We start from the raw sequence: 23110 nt of genomic DNA on the forward strand, positions 1-23110 counted from the left end.
GCTAGTATTAAAGATGGGGAGGGGGTGTCAGCGCTTTAACTGGAGTTATCTCCCTTTGGCGTTTCTAAAATTCAAACAATTTTTTTTTAATCCAATATGGCTGCCTTCAACGCGCTCTCATAAAAAAAACGTGTTTTTCCGCTGTAAAAAAAAAAACAAAAATAAAACTACTTGATGAAATTAAGCGAAATTTTTTTTTTTTGAGAACTTTGTCCTATAACTGATACATACAATTTAAACTTCTTTCGATATTTTCATTTTTAATGTCTTGACTAAACTGTACAAGTACCCAGCTTTAGCATTTCTAAAATTCAAACAATTTTTTTTGTTAATCCAAGATGGCCGTCTTCAACGCGCTCTCATAAAAACGTGTTTTTCCGCTGTTAAAAAAACAAAAACAAAAAAAAACTACTTGATGAAATTAAGAAAAAAAATTTTTTCGGAGAACTCCGTTCTATAACTGATACATACAATTTAAACTTTTTTCGATATTTTTCATTTTTTTTTTTTAATGTCTTGACTAAACTATACAAGTACCGAACGAATTGCTATTTCGTTATTTTTCTTACCAAAATGAAATAAACCGTAATAGGCCGGTCGGTCAGTCAGTCAGTCACCCATTAAAAATCACTTCACTTCAAATTCTGTAGAAGTTATCAAAATTTTAAAGACCTTGACAAGTATTGCTTGTTAAGGTGAAATTTGACAATACTAGTAGAACAACATTATTACATTTTTGATCGAGTTTCTTTGACACTACTTTTGTTAATTTTAATTTCATGAAAAACTAGCCTGGGTGCACGGCGTTGCCCGGGTGTTTGTAGGTATGGAGTGTGTTGAGCAAAAAAAAAAAAAAAAGTTGTAGGCAGGCAAGCTCGAACCCGTGACGCGGAGGCGGAAAAGAAAGTGGAAGTGTGTTTAAGGGTGCTGGTTGGGAGAGAGAGAGAAAAAAAAAATTGCGAGCAGAAAAAAAAAAAAAAAGTGGTGGTAGGCAGGCAGGCTCGAACCCATACCGCAAATGAGGAAAAGAAAGTAGAAAAAAAAAAAGTTACGCGTTAACTGTTGCGTGTTGCGCCCATCACCAAACCGGAAGTGACGTAGATTTAAATTAAGCCTAGACAATTGAAAAGAGGGGATGACTTTCGAAAATATCGGCGAAAAAAAAAACAATCCTTCCCTGTAGAAAAGTGCCCAGTTGAGGGTGAAGGAATTAATGTTTTTGGCCAATTTTTTTCGATATTTGGCGTCCAAAGGGTCGATGATACCAATCTCGTGAAAATCCGTTGCCTCTGTTGAACGTTTTAGGCATACATACATACATTTAAACAGACAGGTGAGATTTATATTATATCTCCCCCCCCCCAACAAAGATCCGGACGACACCGGGCACCCCTGCTAGTCTATACTAGCGGGGGTGCCCGGTGTTGCCCGGGTGTTTGTTTTTTTTTTGGGGGGGGGTAGTTGATAGGCAGGCTCGAACCTATGTCGCGGAGGCGGAAAACCAGAAAGTGACAGAAAAGCTGAGATCTTACCGCTATGCTTAGATGCGAAAGGAAGTGAAAGAGCGTTCAAATTTATCGATGTCAATCGAAAAGTTGACTTGAAGTGAATAAGTTAAGAATCATGCAGGCACAAAAATGAAGGTTGGCTGCAAGCCAGTTTCTGCCGTATTTTGCTTCCACACATTTCTCGGTGGCCTTGGTAAATGCCGTAATTCGTTCTTACAGGGGAAATACATCTTTTCTGGTAATAATAAAATTAAATTTTGTTTCATTTCGTTTTCGAGTTCCGGTTCGGTGGTTAAGTTTGATGGACGTGGACGATTTTTTTTGGTAAATGTTTCGTTTAGGTCCACCTCCACAATTTTCTTTAAAATGACGACATTTTTGGTTTTCGACTATGCTGAATACGAAAATCGTATTGAAATGTTGCAGAGATAAGTAGTTATCAAGATAGAAAAAAATGCATTATGCACGGTAATTTTGGCGGCCATTTTTTTTACGCGCATGCACGCGCGCCCTAAGCAATCAGAATTTTACACAAAGGAAAAAAACCAAGTACTCTCCCCCCATCCTCGAGAATGATCCACTTTTATGATATTGACAATGCCCCCCCCCCCTACAAAAAAAATGTACGTATCCAGCATAATCGAAACTATAAGTCGTCATTTCAAAGAAAATTACGTTAAATAAAATAGAGACAATTATGAAATTTTGCGAGTATGATGAAAAATTCTTGGTTTCGTTGTTAATCGTTAACTTGAACTATTAGGAAAATATCGCCACCACAAGAAATACGCAGTTACTTTGCAAATTATCTGCATCATTCCTTTGTATTGTCAAGTAGTTTTAAATGCTTTCTATTTCATCTCAAATATCCGTCATGCATGCGAGCGTATTTGTTTTCGCGGGTGTTTAATCTAGGCACGCGTATGAATACAACTGCGTGCGTAAATAAACACGCCCGTTGTAAATAATTGTAATATTGTCCGAGTATTCTCCACAAATTTCTTTAAATTTCTGCCTCTAATATATTTACCATTATGCGAAGACGAAAATGTCATTTAACTTTTACAGAAACAAGTAATTTTGCGAGACCTATTTATTAACCCTTCGCATGCGCATGGATACACTAGTACATGCGCAAACAATTCTACAAACTAAAACGAAAACACATTCGAACTGAACTTTGACATCTCTGCAGTACATTGAAAACTTCTCCACCTTTATTATAAGTATTTCATTTTTTTTTAAATTACATTTCGTGCCAACATTTTATTTTCACTCGCTGACACTTTTCTACGTTACCCCCCCCCCTAAAAATGAGTGCTACCACAGATTCTTGTGACATGTGTTGTAATAAATATTTCATGACTATTTATAACTACATGTTACAAGAAGAGAAATGTAAAAGTTTCCTCCGGCGCCATGGGGTATTACCGACCAGTGTGACATGCCCCAAGTGTGAAAACCCATGTTCCTATCGGGAAGATAAGTCCCTATGGCGATGCACAAATTATTGTGTAGAACCATATAGGAAAAAAAGGAAGTATTGTGGCTTCAGCATCAGCGACTGCAATGGAACGTTTGTAGGGAAGACGCACATGCTGTGTTGGAAAGTTGTTCTATTCGTAAACCATTTCCTTAGCAACCGGTGGGACCACGGAACAGTAAAAGAAAATCTTGACATTTCCAGCCGTTCTGCTGTTGACTGGAGGTCTTACTGTTCTGAAGTTTGTCAGAACTGGTCGGATAACCAAGAGCCAATAGGGGGCCAAGGCATTGAGGTGGAAATTGACGAAACCTTAATCGTTCGCCGCAAGTATAACCGAGGAAGGCTTCTAAAGCAAATTTGGATTTTTGGCGGCATTGAGAGGATATCGAAACGGAATTTTGTGGTAGCATTGACAGGCCCCAATGAGCGGAGGAACGAAGAAACACTACTTCGTTTAACCAAGAAATTTGTTCTGCCAGGTTCTATAGTCTATAGCGATTCTTGGCGAGCTTATAGCAACCTCAACAAGAACGGTTATGTTCACCAGATAGTCAACCACTCTAAAAATTTCGTGGATAAAGATGACCCAACTATTCACACACAAAATATTGAGCGGCTGTGGCGAGACGTGAAGGAATGGATAAAGAGGCCTGGCATTCGAGGAGAATTTATGGAGCAGTACTTGGCAAGATATCTTTTTATAACAAGTGAGACGGACAAATCAAAACTGCTCCATAAGTTTTTGTCATGCTGGAAAAATGTACAGGCATGGCACAGAAAAACAGGAGTAAGGACATAAATACATCTGAAAACCGTCCGGGGGGGGGGCACATTTTGCGACGGATACAACTATCTTTAAATCTTTAAAAAAAACAAAAAAAAAACGGGTTTGTATTACTGTACACAGATTCGAAAAAGTGGTCAAAAAATAAAATATACAACAAAGAAATATTAACAGTAGCTATAAAAGTTACTTTGCAACCTACCTGAATCATTTATTAGTGTTTTTAAGTAGTTTTAAATGCTCTTTATTTCATACCAAATATTAACTTTTTACGAGTCGTAAGAATTCAAGATGGCCAAAATTACTACCCCCCTTCTTCTTCGAAGAGAGAAGCCTCGTTTTCAAATTATAGTTCGCGCATATTTTTGGGGGAGGAGCTTGCCTCGTTTTCAGCACGTGTCTCTGCGGACATATGTCTCTGCGGACATTTTGCGTTTACATGTCTCTGCGGACATTTTGCGTTTCCATTTTTTTTGTTTACATTTTTTAGAAGTTCCGTCCTCATAATGAAAGTATTTGTAAACATTACATTTAATTTAGATATTTATTGCGCACAAATACTTTTTAGTTTTTTTCTTGGGGGGGGGGATAACATATAAAGTGGTCAAAACGGTAAATATTTTTTTAAGTTTACATTTTTAAGAAGTTTTGGTACTAGAGCAGAGAGTGACCTGGACGTAAATAATAACGTTATTATTTAAAAAGCCATTCTTAACATGAGGAGGGGAGGGTGTTTTGTACCTATTCTATGCTTTAATCTTACAATTGAATAAAAAAAAAAACACCATAAAACTTTAATTAAACTTGGAAATACGATTTGACACGGTAAGTTTGGGAAAAGGAATTATAAATAAAAAACTAGACAAAATACGGTTAAAAACTCGCTCAATATATGTTTCCGTGACATAGGTTGACATGTATTCAGTGGGTTTTTAACAGTATTTTGCATATTTTTTTATTTTCAACTCCTTTTCCCAAACTTACCGTGTTAAAGAGAGAGTCGGTCGCCATTCTTAATTTTCCAATACATCGATAAACATTGTATGTTTTTCGAGCTGAATAAACATGTTACATTAAATAAAAACACTAAAAACATATCCAGTTAGGTAGAAAAGTAACTTATCTTGGCTTTGATAACATTTATTTAAAAACAATTTGCGCTTGAGCCATTTTTTTTTTTTTTTCTCAGAAATTGGAAGTCGTTGTTTCAGAAAAATACAGTTTCAGGAAAGTATATGATTTAAAATTTAAGTTTCCGAAAAGCATATATTACTGGATGAAACATGCAGAAAAGTATGTTTGCAATATCGTGAAAATGTGATATTCGTTTTCAGCACACCCGAAAATCCCTGATGTGCTGAAAATTTCTGAAAAAAAAAAAAAAAAAAATGGCTCAAGCGCAAATTGTTTTTAAATAAATGTTATCAAAGCCAAGATAAGTTACTTTTCTACCTAACTGGATATGTTTTTAGTGTTTTTATTTAATGTAACATGTTTATTCAGCTCGAAAAACATACAATGTTTATCGATGTAGTGGAAAATTAAGAATGGCGACCGACTCTCTCTTTAACACGGCAAGTTTGGGAAAAGGAGTTGAAAATAAAAAATATGCAAAATACTGTTAAAAACCCACTGAATACATGTCAACCTATGTCACGGAAACATATATTGAGCGAGTTTTTAACCGTATTTTGTCTAGTTTTTTATTTATAATTCCTTTTCCCAAACTTGCCGTGTCAAATCGTATTTCCAAGTTTAATTAAAGTTTTATGGTGTTTTTTTTATTTAATTGTAAGGTTAAAGCATAGAATAGGTACAAAACACCCTCCCCTCCCCATGTTAAGAATGGCTTTTTAAATAATAACGTTATTATTTACGTCCAGGTCACTCTCTGCATTGCATTAGTACCAAAACTTCTTAAAAATGTAAACTTAAAAAAATATTTACCGTTTTGACCACTTTATATGTTATCCCCCCCCCCAAGAAAAAAACTAAAAAGTATTTGTGCGCAATAAATATCTAAATTAAATGTAATGTTTACAAATACTTTCATTATGAGGACGGAACTTCTAAAAAATGTAAACAAAAAAAATGTAAACGCAAAATGTCCGCAGAGACATATGTCCGCAGAGACACGTGCTGAAAACGAGGCAAGCTCCTCCCCCAAAAATATGCGCGAACTATAATTTGAAAACGAGGCTTCTCTCTTCGAAGAAGGGGGGTAGTAATTTTGGCCATCTTGAATTCTTACGACTCGTAAAAAGTTAATATTTGGTATGAAATAAAGAGCATTTAAAACTACTTAAAAACACTAATAAATGATTCAGGTAGGTTGCAAAGTAACTTTTATAGCTACTGTTAATATTTCTTTGTTGTATATTTTATTTTTTGACCACTTTTTCGAATCTGTGTACAAACCCAAAAACGCTTCTACTTTATAAGAATCCAATGTTGACGACTAACAATGAAACTGAACATGTTCCATCATACACGCAAAGTCATAATTTTAAACAAAAAAAAACTTTTATAAGTGCGTATTTCTTGTGGTGGCAAGCAAATTGCAGAATTCTACAGGGTTTTTTTGTATTCTAAATATTTGAACTGGGGGGGGGATACTTGTTTTTTTTCTTTTCAGGGCGCGCGTGCATGCGCGAAAAAAAAAAAAAGGCCGCCAGTCTTGGAGGGGGGGGGGTATCAGGGCACGCGCGTAGAAAAAAAAATGGCCGCCATGCGCGTAGAAAAATGGCCGCCATTCTGGAGGATGGGGGGGGGGAGTACTTGGTTTTTTCCTTCGTCTAAAATTCTGATTGCTTAGGGCGCGCGTGCATGCGCGTAAAAAAAATGGCCGCCAAAATTACCGTGCATAATGCATTTTTTTCTATCTTGATAACTACTTATCTCTGCAACATTTCAATGCTATTTTCGTATTCAGCATAGTCGAAAACCAAAAATGTCGTCATTTTAAAGAAAATTGTGGAGGTGGACCTAAACGAAACATTTACCTTTTTTTTTTTTTTTTTATAGCGGTCAGGGTATTCCGATATTCACATTTACCATATATATTTAAAAAAAGAAAAAGCTACTTTATATAGTGTTACCTTAAAATTTGTCTGGTGTCACTTCCGCTGAATTACTTTGTAAATAAAGTGCGAGTCTTAACGAAAGCCGACTAAAGGACATAACTCGGGACGAATATTTATCGTCTATCAGTGCTTCCAATCCCGTCAGATACACTGCTATATTTGCAGAGGGCTCTTTTCAACTTCTTATGGCTTGGAAGGGCCCCTAAGGTCTGTCGCGATGTCTGCTACCTACATCCTTCTGAAGGCGGTTTAGGTATGCCAAACGTGGAGATTCGGCTATACACGCTACGGCTCTACTACCTAGATCGAATGTGCACACAAGATAGGGAAAACGGTGGCCTCTGGATGGAGGACACCAAGAAAGCCTTCCCGGCTTTGAGAGGGGTGCACTACTCCGAGGGGGAGGCACACAGGTTGCCCCGAGGTGAATGTCCCTTCTATCGCGAGTGCCGGCACGCACTGAAGTCCCTCTTAAGAGTGAAGGAAAGCCTCTCTAACACTCTGCTGTTGTCCCGAAAGGCATTATATCGGGTTTTAGTGAGGAGATCCGTAACGGATGTCATCGGTGGGAGGCTCCCTTTGACGAAGGAGCAGCTCCGCTCAATCTGGCCTTGGGCGCCTGGGTCAGGATGCCTCACTAACGACGAGGCTTCCCTGACCTGGCTGGTAATTCGGGATGCTCTATGGGTCGGTAAGAGACTCCACTCAGCTGGCTTGGTAGATTCGCCAATTTGTAAACGGTGCGGCGATGAGGACGAGACTTTATGTCACGCCTTCGTTTATTGTCGCATCGTGGCGCCGCTGATTGAGTTTGTTACAGGTCTCATGGTCCGCATACTAAACACATCCTCATTAACCTTGGTTCTTATTAATGTCTGTAGCAATTGGGCTCCGACAACGGATAGGCTCAGAAAAGATTTGTGTTTGACCTTGCTAGCTGTGATGAGAGGTGTTATCTGGAACACACGTATGAAAGTGATCTATGGATCTGAGGACTTCGCTCCCCTCGACCTTATACGACTCTTCCGTCATTATTTAAAGGATCGTATCAAGGCCGAGAGAGTTAGACTCTCTCCGTCAGACTTTGTTGAAAGGTGGGTGTCAGTTGCGCGTGTGTGTCGGGTGAGAGAAGCAAGTCTTGACTGGTTCTTGGATGTTCCTTAGGAAAAAGAATTTTGGGTGACAGGAACGAACGTCAGCCCTGACTCGTTTTTAGTCCAGAGTAGGTCACGATATAGGCAAGAGTAGGACCATTATTTAGGCTTCTTTGTTCATAACCTAGCTAGTGTGTGATAGCGATCATTAGGCCCCTTTTAAGTTTGTCGCTGCGTTTTTTTTTTAACCCCACTCCCCTCCCAAATTAGGTGACAGATCGCTTGATTCGCCAGAGATGCGGGTTCCCTTTCGAAGTTTTCGTAAGCGGTGTTTTAAATAAAGCGTTCGGACCCGCATCACCCTTTCGACTGGCGAATCGGTGCATCTGCCATAGTTTAACAACGGGGGGGGGGGTCTTTTGTTACTAACATTGTAAATATCTCATTTGTATCTTGTATATAAAATTTTTATCTTCCCAAACCCCCCCTTTCTTATGGGTTTTAATTAGGTTATCATGGTATGATGTTCTTATGGTGATTGATGAAGGATGTATACGCTGATGGATGTATAGTATGAATGTGGTATTATGGTGTAAGTAGAGTGAAAGTAGGAACTAGTTAAGTTAGATTAGTTAGCACTAGTCAGAGAAGACCGTCCTTTCCCCTCCCCCATCTTCGGCCTTGTGCCAAATTTTTCTGATTTTTTACGTGTAAATTTTCTGAAAATAAATACACTCGGGACGAATATTTTAGATTACTTGTTCATGGCTGGGCAGACGTACACGAGTGCTGCCTCTGCCAGTGCCCCTATAGCGAAATACACATCGGCTCCAATGTTGTACGCAGTTCAGTTCGTTCGAGGGACCCTTCATTATTCCGAAAAGGAAAGAAATTTAGGCTTTGTTTTTATTTTATTTTGCCTTGAATTTTGCGCTTTTTTGATTATTTTGATGTTTTTTTTTTGTTTTGTTTTTTTTTTTTTTTTTTTTTTTGTGCTTCTACACTTTATCGCCGAAACTGGAGACGCTATTTTATTTCGAGTACCTGTCGATTAGAAGCGGAGAGAGAAATCGGTATTTTAAAGTATGGCCGAATAAATAACAAAAATTAAACTAGATAAACCTCCTGAAAGAAAGATAAAAAAAAAAAAAAAGTAAATAAAGTAAAAGAGAACATATATCCATAATTGTTTAATTGGAAATGTTTCGATTCAATGAATGAAAACGGGAAAGTTTTTCATTTAATTTTAGGTTAATGTATTCTTTCCGGAAGCAATCTTTCCAGTTTAATTTTTTTGTTATTTAATTCATGCTTCGGCCGTAATTTAAAATACTGATTTCTCCTTTGGATTTTAACAGCAAGTGCGCGAAATAAAATGGCGTCTCCACTTTCGGCGATAAAGTGTAGAAGTACCGTTTTTTGGGGAGGGGATGGGATACTTTTTATTTGGCCGTGTTTTTTTGTTTTTTTTTCCAATAGATATTTTTCTTGTGTTTTTTGGGGAGGGGGATGGATATTTTTTGTTTAGCTGTGTGTGTGTGTGTCTTTTTAGGGGGGTGGCGGATGGATACAAATTTCAATTTGGCTTGAACTTTATGATTTTCGGATTATTTTGTTATTGTTTTGTTGTTTTTTTTAAATCGGATTTAAAGTTTCAAACATTTCAAATATTGATCTTGAGCACGTAGTACAATGGGGAAAGGAGTGGCTGGTTACTTTTAATGCATCTAAAACCAAGCTTCTCTCTTTACATCATCAACATTCTAATCCACATTTGTCATCAATTGAAATGAATGGCTCTCGTCTTCAGGAGGCCTCAAGTTTTGACAAGCTTCTGGGCTTGACCATTACTCCTGATCTTAAATGGAACACGTATATCAAATCTGTTGCCAAGGCCGCTGGAAAAATGGTGGGATCTTTCTATCGATCCAGTAGATATCTCACTGCTGATGCTATTCTCTATCTATATAAGAGCCAGGTACGTCCAAGGATGGAATACTGTTGCCACATCTGGGCAGGAGCTGCTAGAAAGAACTTGTCCTGCCTTGATAGAGTTCAAAATAGACTTCGTAGCCTCGTAGGAGATGTCCTTTTCTCCTCCTTGCAACCTCTATCTCACAGAAGAGATGTTGCGAGTTTGTCTCTGATGTATCGTTATTTTCATGGAAAGTGTTCAACTGAGCTTCAATCTATGGTCCCCCCTCGCCAAACTTTCACAAGAAACACTCGTCTAGCTGTAAACACTATCAATAATTTCCCCCACTCTTTATCTGTGCCTAAACCTAAACGTAGATTCCATGAACAAAGCTTCTTTCTTAGAACTGCACGCCTGTGGAATTGTCTTCCGTTTTCCTGCTTTCCGGCTGACTACAATATGGTTTTGTTCAAGTCTAAAGTAAATAAGTTCTTGATGAGCCGTTCCATATAAGTTATTAAATTTACCAAATTTTCATTACTAATGATTACTATATTGACCAACTTCTACTGTACACTCTTTAACCCTTATCCTTGAGTGGCCTCTGGGCCTTGATAATGTGGTGATGCCTTTGTAAAAAAAAAAAAAAAAATAAAAAAAAAATAAAAAAAAAAAAAATCACGGTAACAAATGCATAAGCGCCAAAATTGATTTTGTTTTCATTTTGCTTGTTTGTTAAATCCGGCTAAAAAAAAAATCCGAAAATCGCAAAGTTCAAGCCAAATTGAAATTATTATTATTTTTAAAAAATGATTATTAAAACATAAACAGTCGTGTTCTCGTCGAGTAGGTTGTTTTTTTTTTATCAAAAAAATAAAACGTACTCACAAAGGTTTTTGTTTATCGTCACAAGTGCTAATTTGCACTTGCATCAATTTTCCTATAACTATAATCTCCGGCAAAAAAAAAAAAAAAAAAAAAAAAATATATATATATATATATATATATTCATCTCCCTCCAAAAAAAAAAAACCCCGGCCAAATAAAAAATATCTATCGAAAAAGAAAAAAACACGACAAAAAAAAAAAAAAATATCCATCCATAAAAAAAAAACACGGCAAAAAAAAACATCAAAAAATAAAAAAAATAAAATAAAAGGTTTGTAATACTATACACATAGATTTGAAAAAACTGTGAAAAAACAACTATATAACAAATAAATGTTATCAAAGGCAAGATAAGTTACTTTTCTACCTAACTGGATAATCTTTTAGTGTTTTTATTTAATATAACATGTTTATTCAGCTCGAAATCATAGTGTTTACCGATATATTGGAAAATTTAAAATGGCTCCGGACTTTGTTGAACACGGTAAGTTTGGGAAAATGGGTTAAAAATAAAAAAGTATACAAAATATTGTTAAAAATCCACAGAATATATGTCAGCCTATGTCACTGTAACATGTTTTGAGCAGCGAGTTTTAACAATATTTTGTATATTTTTTATTTTGAAATCATTTTCCCAAACTTACAATGTTCAGCAGAGAGTTCGGCGCCATTTTAAATTTTCCAATACATCGGTAAACACACTGTATGTTTTTCGAGCTGAATAAACATGTTACATTAAATGAAACACTAAAAAAATTATACAATTAGGTGGAAAAAGTAACTTGTCTTGCCTTTGATAACATTTATTTGTTATATATTTGTTTTTTGACAACTTTTTCGAATCTGTGTATAGTAATACAAACCCAACAAATATTGCAGCCCTATGGGCTGACTTACACACGAGTGAGGCGAAATACGCATCAGCTCCGATGTTGTACGCACTTTGTTCGAGGGAGCTTTCATTATTCCAAAAAGGAAAGAAGTTTGGCGTGTGTGGCCTTTTTTTTTGGGGGGGGGGGAGGTACTATATATATATATATATATATATATATATAGATTCAAAAAGGGTAATCTCCAAAAATACCGTTAGGGCTTACAACATGGCCGCCAGAAGAGTCAACAAAAAACTGCGAATAAAATATATAAAACTCGTAATTTCTGTTTCTAAAGTGGGTTGTCAATTTTCTTTATGAAATATACTTCCAAAATAAACTATTACAGTCGTTTAAAACATAATAGAAGTATTATTTTTTATTTTTTAAAAACAATGTTTACAAAATGTCTACGCACGTTCGTAGACATTTTGTAAACATTGTTTTTAAAAAATAAAAAATAATACTTCTATTATGTTTTAAACGACTGTAATAGTTTATTTTGGAAGTATATTTCATAAAGAAAATTGACAACCCACTTTAGAAACAGAAATTACGAGTTTTATATATTTTATTCGCAGTTTTTTGTTGACTCTTCTGGCGGCCATGTTGTAAGCCCTAACGGTATTTTTGGAGATTACCATGTCGGCTTATGTCATGGTAACATATTGAGCGAGTTTCTAGCAGTGTTTTGTATAGTTTTTTTATTTTTACCTCATTTTCCCAAACTTACCATGTTCAAGAGAGAGTCGGGCGCCATTTTAAATATTCCAATACATCAGTAAACACTGTATGTTTTTCAGGCTGTTATATATTTTTTGACAACTTTTTCGAATCTCTGTATAGTAATGCAAACTCAAAAAAATATACAGAAGAACGAAACGTACATTTATCACGTTCCTCTAACAAAATATAAAATTGTGTGGTAATTATTACTGACCGGAACTCGATGTGGAGGGGGGAGGCAGTGGAATTCTGGGAGGCAGTCGTTCAAGCAAAAGGTTTTAAAAAGTGCTTGGTCGACTGATTTGGTGGTAATTTGTTGTCCACCACGTGGGTCGGACTGAACTTTGCATAGCATCAACTTGTGGGTTATAAAACACCCCTATCGTTGATGTGTTAGTTGGACTTTTTTTTGTTTAGTCAAGTTACACGTTTCACAGTTACTAGTACAAATACAATTTGTTGTTGTAAGCAACGAGGCAATACGTTGCAACTCCAGTTAGCCGAGAAGGATTCTCCACACAAGTTAAGAGTTTCATTGTTTTTTCCTTCTACGTCGAGTTCAGGTTTAGCCGTTGAGTTGCAGAAACGCCCCCCCCCCCCCTTCAGTCGGTTAAAATCCGACACTTTGCAACGTAACGCAAAAAAAAAAAAAAAAAAAAATGAACGACCCTATTACTCGGAGGGAACTAGAGAGAAGGCTATCCCTTCTTCAAAGAAAAATAAGGGCGACTGTGGTGGGTATGGAAGAAGAACCTCTATCCTTGAATGTGTTTTTATCCTTTGAAAAGGATATAGAAGGATGGCTAGAGGAGCTAGAGGGTGTGTCTTGGAGTATGGAGGAGCAACTGGCTGCAGAAGAGAAAGCTGAATCGCTTGCTGAACTTTTTCAAGCTTCGTTTAGATTTAAGAGAGAGATACGACAGAGACTGGGAGTTGTACGGACAGTCAGTGAAGGAAATACTTCAGAGGTCCCTATAGAAGATAGGAGGTCCACCAACGTTGAACCAACCTTCACCCCTCATAGTCAGGAAGCCACTAGTATCCCAGAAGCAACCAAATCCTTCAACCCAACCGCACATTCTTCCTTTTCAGTAGAACCTTTTAAAATCAAACTGAAAGGGCCACATTTCAGTGGAAGGGATTTTGAAAGAAATAGAAGTTTTAAGGACTTTCTCACTAAGTTTGAGAATTGTGCAATGTCTATACCATCGGCATCAGGAAAGCTATATTTTTTTAGATGTTCTCTTGAGGGTAGAGCCCTTCAACTTATTGACCACTTGTCCGTCTCCGAAGACCCAGTGGCTCTAAAATTGTTGAAAAAACAATACTTGGATAAGGAAGAAATACGTGGCGAAATAATCCAAGGTATATTAGATTTTCGCTTGGAGAATCCAAAAGACTTGGGGGGGTTGAAGGACTTTATGATAAAAACGCAGGCGGACGTATGGGAACTTAGAACATCATACAGCTGTGACTTATATGATGACCAGTCGGCAGGTGCCATAATAATTTCTCAGGTATTGTTTGCAAAATTACCATCCAACATAAAAAATGAACTGATCAGGATTTCTGGAAAAACCTATCCAACATTATCAATAATCCTGTTGAAGACACCAGAAATTATTAAGCGTTTTTTGATTATTAGAAAACCTGAACAGCACCCTGTGACCAAGCTGAGGCCCCCACCTAGACTTAGGAAAGAAAGTGAAGAAGAATCACATTCCTCCCTGAAGGCTTTCAATGCCAAAGTGGAATCAAAACCACAAAATGTGAGTTTTGTAAAAAGCACGAACATTCTTCAGAAAATTGTCCCTGCTACACCTCCCATGAAGCCCGGATTACAAGGTGCAAAGAACTTTAAGAACAGCTAAAAATAGTAGCTGTAGCAGCTGCACTGTTAAGGGCCACGTGACAGCAATGTACCCAGACAAGAGAGGCAAGGTGCGTGTGGACACCTGTGTACATACGAATGACTACAGCTATGGTTTCATGTCTCCTGTAATCAACATAGTAGTAGGAAAGGGAAATAGCCAGTTGGAAATAAATTGTCTCCTGGACACCGGAAGCCAAAGGACCTACTTGGATACCTCTGTGCTGGAAAAACTGAATTGCATTTCTACAGCTAAAGAAAGTAGGTTGGAAGTGAAAACCTTTTTGGGCTCGGAGACAAGACCTTTTAAAGAGGCCACAGTGGAGTTAAGACTTATCCCTGAGAAAGTTCACACTCTTCAAATTCTGTCCAGTAATTTGAGTCTTTCGCATGAGTTACTGGAGCTTCCGCAGATAATTAAAAACCTGAAACAACATCAGTTAGCAACTAAGTACAATTCCCGGGACAGTTATATTAAAATTGAGGGGCTGTTGGGAGTTGACGCCATTCAATTCATAGAACCATTTGAAATCGTCCCCTGCATGTATGGAGCCGCTTTTTCCACACCGAGAGGACTTGTACCCTTTGGTAACAGCCGTTGCTTCATGTATGACAATCAGTTAAAACCAAGACACAAAGTAAAGAGAGGGGCAAAAATTAATTATACCTCCTTGTTGGACAAAACACCTCCACTTTCAGAGTACAAAATTAATTTTGTACTGAATCCAGAGGAGAAATACCCAGACCCGTTAAAAGCTTGGTTTGAAGAAGGAAACGTCCAGAGAGGACTAGAAAACATGTTTAGCATGGAGTCACTAGAGTTACCTATCACAGAGGAATTCTCCACCGTGGATGAAGAGATGGTACAAAAGTTTAGGAACACTATATCCTACAAAGATGGCCGATACCATGTACAACTGCCATGGTATGAAGACAAAGTGAAGTCTGTGCCTTCTAACCAGAATGCTGCTCTTAGAATACTGGAAAGAGTAGTTAAAGACCTGGAGAAGAAAGGCCTCTATGACCAATACGTAGACGTCTTTAGACAACAGGAAGACGAAGGGATTATAGAGGAAATAACAGTGACTCCGGAAGACTTTCAAAAGTACATATGGATTCCGCACAGACCGGTACTCAAACTGGCTGATCAGACGACCACGAAGGTGAGACCTGTGTTCAATTGTTCCTACAAGGGGGCAAATGCTACATCTCTGAATGAGGCAGCCTATCCAGGAGTCAACCTAATGGGAGACATGTTAGAACTGTTGATTCGCTTTAAGGCCAACAAATATGTATTATTGGTCGACATAAGGAAAGCATTCCTTATGATTCATCTAGAGCTAGAAAAGGACCGCAATCGTTTTTGTTTCTTCTTGAAAAAAGGCAACAACTTGCATTGTTACAGATACTCTACTATCTTATTCGGTTTCAATGCAAGTCCATTTATATTAAATTATGTCTTAAAATATCATGCAAAAAAATTTCCTGCAGATGAATGTTCCCAAGTGCTCAGGTCAAACTTTTATGTGGACAATTTGGTGAAAACAGGAAATGATGTAGATACTCTATCTACGTTATACTCAGCGGTGAAGGAACGAATGCAAGAGGGTAACTTTGAGATACAATCCTGTAACTCGAACAGTGCAGTGTTACAAGAAAAAATGGCGGCAGATGGAACTCTGTCAGGTTTTGATTCTGGTGTGGAGAAAGTTTTAGGGTATTTGTACAACCCTCAACATGATACTATGAAGGTCTGTTCGCACCAATGCGATGTAACCGCATCAACAAAAAGGAAAATGCTGTCTGAAGCTTCCAAAATATTTGATCCCTTGTCCCTATATCTTCCAGTGACAGTAAGGAGCAGAATGCTGATAGGAGAACTTTGGAGGCAAAAGTTGGATTGGGATGATGAAGTTTCAGAAGAGTCAAAAAAAAACCTGGAAAGCTCTGGCAAAGGACAACAGAATTGGGCTCTGTATCATTTCCAAGGAGAGTCCTAGACGACAATAAGCCCCTAAAATTATTCCTATTTTGTGATGCCTCCAAAAGTGCATACGGCTTTTCAGCATATGCTGTACAAGATGGACAGTCTGCACTGGTGTTTGCTAAAGCAAAAGTAGCACCCTTAAAAGGTAAATCTCTACCCACTTTGGAGCTTTTGTCAGTGTTTCTAGCATTGAAATGTTTTCCCTTTATAAAGGAAGCCTTGAAGAACTCCCTGATAGAAAAAGTATATGTTCTAACGGACGCTCAAGTGGTATTGGCTTGGATACTATCAAAGTCGATAACCACAAAAAACATCTTTGCGCGCAACAGGCTGCAAGATATAACGCAAATGTCTGCAACAATCAGGTCGGACATGAAGTTGGAGTTGAGTTTCCAATACGTGCCAACTAAGGAGAACCCAGCTGACTACATCACAAGAGGACTTTCCTTTAAAAAATTTCAAGAACACCTTTCCTATTGGTATGAAGGCCCTGCATGGATAAAGCAGAAAGAAATTCGGTGGAACAAGCTCGAGTTAGGTTGTCTCTCGGAAGAACAAAAGGAATGCATTCATCCTGCAATGAATTTGTTTACGAGACACAACGAAAGTTCCCCTATAGTCTCTGTAGAAAGATTTTCCAACTTCAACAAATTAGTTAATGTAATGACTTTGGTTTTTAAGTTTGTCAACAAAACGTTGAAGAGAAGTGAGGACAATCACCTTCTGGCAAAAATCTATTTGATAAAGTTGATGCAAGGGGAATCTTTTGCTGCAGAGTTGGATTTTTTGTTGGATCCTGAAGGTAAGAGTCCACCAAAATTAGTGAAAAACTTAAACCTATTCCTGGATCCCTCCAATATCATTCGTTCAAGAGGAAGGATAGGTGGCTCAGAATGGCATTCCTATGAGGTGCAAAATCCAATTCTTTAGGAAAAAGACACCATTTAACCGATTTGATCATAAAGGACACTCATCAGAGAAACCAACATTTGGGTTTGGCAACAACCTTAAATGAAATAAGGATATTGGATACCACAAGCCAAGACAGGCTGTTAAAAAAATTGTGAGCACTTGTGCCAAGTGCAAAAGATACAATGCCACTGCCTTCTCGACACCGAATGCAACAGACCTTCCTAGCTCTAGAGTAAATTTAGTAAGACCATATCTCCATACCGGTGTGGATTACACCAGTCACATCTGGGTTAAGGGAGAAGTGAAGGACTATAAAATGTATATCCTCATCTTCACGTGCATGGCTATCAGAGCGGTTCACATAGAACTAGTCCCAGATATGAGTGTATCTTCATTCTTGCAGGCCTTTGTTTGTTTCACAAATGCGAATGGAATCCCCTCTCACCTCTACTCTGACAACGCAAGGACTTTCATTTCTGCAGCCAAAATAATTGATCAGGGATTGATCACTGATGAGTTCAAGGAGAAGTTTGGTTCTTATCACCTTAAGCATTGTACCATTCCACTTTATTCAGCTTGGTATGGAGGTACTTGGGAAAGGACAATCAAGACAGTTAAAATCCTGTCTCTACAAAACTATAGGAAGGGGAAAGGTTGACTATTTTGGTTTATTAACCATGTTATCAGATATCCAGCGTGCCATTAATAGTCGTCTTCTGACCTAGAAAAGCTCTAATGAAATGGATTGTCTAACTCCCAACTCTCTCATGAATCCAAATGTGGGTCAAGGTTTAATGATAAGATTGGACAATGAAGAACTGGGACTAACAGAGCCACTTAGCAGGATCGAGTTAAAGAGAACACTTCATCTTCGTGAAGAAAGTTTAGAAAAGTTTAGAAAGATGTGGCACGAAGATTACCTGTTGAGCCTGAGAGAAAGAACTCTTGAGTTATCTGACCCTTCCTTTGATAATGCCATCAAAAAGGGTGACATAGTGTTAATAAAGGACCCTCTTAAAATTAGACCATTTTGGTCTATAGGTGAAGTCCTGGAGTTGATTGAAGGAAAGGATAGGTTGGTTCGTTCAGCAAGAGTGAGAAAAGGAAATGGAGCTACATTAACCCATTCAATCAACCATTTATTTCCTCTGGAGATTAATTCTCTTTCTGAAAATGTGGATAATGAAATTCTTCATGAACCAGAGGATGTGCCAGATCAAAATATATCATCCCGACCTGATGAGAGTGTTAGAATCTGGATTTGCCCTGCATGTGATAAACCAGAAGATTTCAGACCAATGGTGGCTTGTGATCAGTGTAATGACTGGTTCCACTTTGGTTGTGTGGGCCTGGTAGATGCACCCCAAGAAGAACAATGGTATTGTCCAACTTGCAGACCAAGGCGTCGGGGTAGACCCAGTTTGTTAGGGGTCTAAAAAGAACCAGAAATTTCAGGTGAAGGTCTCAGGCAAGACCTTAAAAACTGTAACTAAAAGATGAATTCCCTTCTCTTTTCCCTATCTCACATCCCGTAAAAGACATTTTTCTTTTTTTCGTTTTTCTTTTTTTTGATATGGGAATGTGTGGTAATTATTACTGACCAGAACTCGATGTGGAGGGGGGAGAGTGGAATTCTGGGAGGCAGTCGTTGAAGCAAAAGGTTTTAAAAAGTGCTTGTTCGACTGATTTGGTGGTAGTTTGTTGTCCACCACGTGGGTCGGACTGAACTTTGCATAGCATCAACTTGTGGGTTATAAAACACCCCTATCGTTGATGTGTTAGTTGGACTTTTTTTGTTTAGTCAAGTTACACGTTTCACAGTTACTAGTACAAAGACAATTTGTCGTTGTAAGCAACGAGGCAATACGTTGCAACTCCAGTTAGCCGAGAAAAGCCGAGAAGGATTCTCCACACAAGTTAAGAGTTTCATTGTTTTTTCCTTCTACGTCGAGTTCAGGTTTAGCCGTTGAGTTGCAGAAACGCCTCCCCCCCCCTTCAGTCGGTTAAAATCCGACAATAGTCTTACTTGAAAAAAAAAAAAAAAAAAAAAAAAAAGGCAGAACATAATAGGAAACTCAAGTAACAAAATTGGGTAATCTTGACTAATCATTTACTTCTGGTGTGATTTGGCCCAACAAAATAGTTGGCCTCGAAGTTGATTTAAGAACGGCCCTGTAATAAAGACATACTACAATAGTTGTGATTTAAGACATCAAAACATTGAACCGGAAATTGAAAATGTAACTAAAGTTTTTATATATATATATATATAGAGAGAGAGATTTCTTTTTGCTTTTTTAACAAGCAATACGGTTAAATAGTGGCTTTGTCTCGAAGCTCATTTTTATTTACTTAGAAAGTCGCCCATAATTTATTTGGATGTTTATAACATTTTATTTATTTTTATTATTTTTAAAACAGTATCTACGTACATGCGTGTTTCAAGGTAACTACCTCTCATCAGCGTAGCTTGACTATATATATATATATATAATGTTATTTTTCAATAACTCTTTATTTTTCTTTTTTTTTGTTATTCAAAATAAATAACCCTACCAAAGTACGGCGCTAATCTTTAACCCTTACAACCACTTGTAAACAAAACATTTACCAAAGCAACACGTCAGATCACCGAAGTTAAGCAACATTGAGCCTAGCTAATACCGGATAGGTGACCATTTGGGAATTCTAGGTGCTGTATGTGCTCTCCGCTTATCTTGGCATTTTTTCCAGTCGTTCTGAACCTCCACTTACCACTCGTATTTAACAATGCCGACTCAAGAGAGATGTGGTTGGAGATTGCGTCACTCTTTCTACAAATATTTCCCCGCGTCGGCACCCTCACAGTGGGTATCCATAGTCTGTCAAGACTGGAGGAAGCTACCATATATATATATATATATATATATATATATATATACACACACACATATATAACAAACAAATGACAAATGTTTATATTCCAAATTTCATGATGTTGATCACCTTACAATTTATTCCTTTAATTATGTTGACACTTACAATTCTTGACAGTAACTATTTTGTAGCGCAAAATCATTCATTTAATTATTATATCAATCAGTGAATCTATTTTGCCCTTAACTCATCAGAAAAAATAGCAACTATCCATCCACCAAAAGAAAATAAAATACATTTCTGCATAATTACAAAATCTGAAAATCGGAAGAGTAGTTGCAATAACCTTTTATTTTATCTTTTATTACATCATTTTGAATTTACAAGTCACTAAAATTTAAATATTCATCTTAATAAATTGTATTACTTATATACACTACTAAAAATATTCTATTTAATCTGTTATTAATTTATCATTTATATTTAATTTATAAATATTTACTTAGATAATATTAATTATTGTAATATATACAACATATGTCTACATATTTAATTTTCTTTTTCTGGCTCTTGCTGGCAGCAGACATTGTCCAGGTCCTTTAGGCCTTGGACTAGCGTGAGTACAAACAAGCCAACGTTGCTATCCTCAAACATGAACTTACTTCCACATGCGGTTCACACACAAACTTTCTTTCTCATGCTACGAAACTTTTTAATCTTTTGTCCCTGTCCCTACATGGACGCAAGCTCCTACTACCAACTACAACATGTATACACATTGAACACTTTTCTCTTTCCTTTTCATTAAATCGGCTTGTCTAATCTACATCTTAGGACTGTCTAATCTTTTGTCCCCATCCCTACATGGACGCAAGCTCCTACTACCAAATACAACACGTGTACACTGAACTATTCTCTCCTTCAACAAGCCTGTATATTATTCAATCTACGTTTCCATGCAAGAACACTTTCAGCTACTAATCCATTTCTCTCCTATATTCTTACTAACAAAGATAACCAATAAAGTTGTTTGTAAATGTTAGAATGAGACTTTCGTTGTTTTCATTTAATAACTAAAAAACAGGAACTTTTAACCTTTTAAAAGAAAAAGATATCGGGAAGAGAAAAGGATTAAGAAGAAAAAAACATTTGAAAAATAAGTCTTAAGAAAGACGATTTATATTGCATGTCGCTTCTTTTTTTTTTTTCTTCAAGTAAAAGTGTCCTTTTATTTTGGTTACTGTTAATAATGATAACGTTGAGTGAAATAACCCCTTTGTTGCTCAAAATGATTTTTTTTTTTTTTTTTTAAAGAATTATCTCTCACGTGGAGACACATTTTTTAAAATGTATTTCTTTATACTCGAACTGATTATTTGTGGTAAATAATACATAGCTTACCTGAGTGTAGCTGCCGGAGGTGAGGATGGTCTTCCAACAATCAAGAAGAACAATAGCATTGTGGTTATTTATGCTAATAGAGTAAGGTAAATTGTTATAAAAACCTTCCTCCTTTGTGAAGAGTCTTCATTATTCTTTTTATGTTACTGTGGTTACAAGACCTGAGAAGAAGGTCGCGAAGAAGATTGTATTTTTTTTCGCAACCTCACTTCAGGTTAGCTACTCTTAGTTATATGACTTTTTTTTTTCCAACAATTTGCGAAAAAAATACATTAGTTCAACACAATTTCTTACAGAACTTTGAGTCATTAGTAACAGCAATTAGTGACAACTCTGGAAATTGTTCGATTACCCGTACAAGGATATGGAGACCTCTGATACTTCAAATGTGGCAGATTCCAGGAAGCGACACCGTAACCAGATTTCCATTCTGAAGATGAAAATCAAGGGTAGGCTTCGTTTGTCCCGTGGCCCAGAGATCACTCCTGCTGTATTTTCTGTATTCCACAGGGAAATTTTGGAATATATCAACGAAGTTGAAATCTCCATCTGCAAGTTGCAACTTTCCTGTGTCTCTGAAGAGGAAAGAGAACTTATGGAGTCCGATTGGCTAAGTTACCAGCTGAATTTACGGAAGGAATTAGAAGATCTCTCACTCTTGTTACATCCTCCAGAGGCTAGTGGCTATTCGGAGCGACCTTCCCTTCCATATATGCCTGGACCTTCTACAGATAGAGCTAATTCATCATTCACTGTTAGACTACCTCAAGTTCAAATCACTGGACCAACGTTCAGTGGTCGTGAAATGGAAAACGATAGAATGAGTTTTTACAATTTCTTATCTCGATTTGAAAATTGTGCAGCAGGCATGGCAAATGACGCCGAAAAGTTAAACTTTTTAAAATGCTCGCTGTCTGGGAGACCTCTGCTGCTGATTAATCACTTAAGTTGCATCAATACCAATTATCAGCAAGCACTGAAACGAGAATATTTAGATGTGAGTGACATCATTGATAAGATATTCCAAGATATTATCGATTTCTCCCCCAAGGGGGAAAATTCTTATGAGGATCTTGGTAGTTTCATCTGCAGAACAGCTTCCATTCTGGAAGAACTGGCCAGCTCTCTCGATTGTGATTTCTCTGAGGATGGTTCTGCAGGGGCCCGATTAATGGCCAAAATACTTTTTTTGAAATTTCCGAGAGCATTGAAGGGAGAGCTTATACAGTTATGTGGCTCTAGAATTCCTTCTCTGTCTGTTTTAATGCGAGACACCAGTGAGGCTATTAAACGCTTGCTAATTAAAGGCGGCGGGTTGCCTGATTCTTCGGATATCCATCGAAACAATTCTCGGGTAACCGTTTCAAAATCTAGAGCCACTACAACCAGAGATGTTTCTTTCCGCATAGATTCAGATTGTCAGGCTCCTTCTGGTTACTCGAGTAAACTACCTCCTCTGATTTGTGTTACCTTCGGTCGAGGAGGAAGAACCATCTCTGTAAACTGCCTATTGGATACTGGCAGTGGCAGAACGTATTTGTCTGGTGATGTCTTGCACTCCTTGGGTTCCTTGAGTTCTGACGGTTTGGAGTGTCATTTGAGGCTGACTACACTTCTCGGAGAATGTGAGCAAGTATACAGAGAGGTGAAATTGGATGTGGACTTGGGGTCTGGTCATGTGGGGCACTTTCCGGTACTGGTTGCCAACTCATTGGACCTATCCTTATA

General features: G+C 37.5%; 1 protein-coding gene and 1 long non-coding RNA gene across 8 annotated transcripts in view; one reads left to right on the forward strand and one right to left on the reverse strand.

Moving 5' to 3' along the window:
• Positions 1 to 23110, reverse strand: part of LOC145293124 (uncharacterized) — a 72008-nt gene that overhangs the window by 40486 nt on the left and 8412 nt on the right. The window lies entirely within an intron of this gene.
• LOC145293123 (uncharacterized) overlaps positions 1 to 23110 on the forward strand; it is a 115600-nt gene that overhangs the window by 23688 nt on the left and 68802 nt on the right. The window contains exon 1 of one of the 7 annotated variants that reach the window (XM_080139522.1): positions 1177 to 1333. The exons of 5 other annotated variants lie outside the window; for them this stretch is intronic. The gene's annotated coding sequence lies outside the window, so the exon portion shown is untranslated. Of the gene's footprint in view, positions 1 to 1176; positions 1334 to 5985; positions 6106 to 23110 lie in introns of those variants that run through there. One more of the 7 variants, XM_080139520.1, reaches the window with a different exon arrangement.

This window comes from Euprymna scolopes, chromosome 14, assembly GCF_053919585.1.
Source record: "Euprymna scolopes isolate OS-2025 chromosome 14, ASM5391958v1, whole genome shotgun sequence".
Classification (NCBI taxonomy): Eukaryota; Metazoa; Mollusca; class Cephalopoda; order Sepiida; family Sepiolidae; genus Euprymna; species Euprymna scolopes.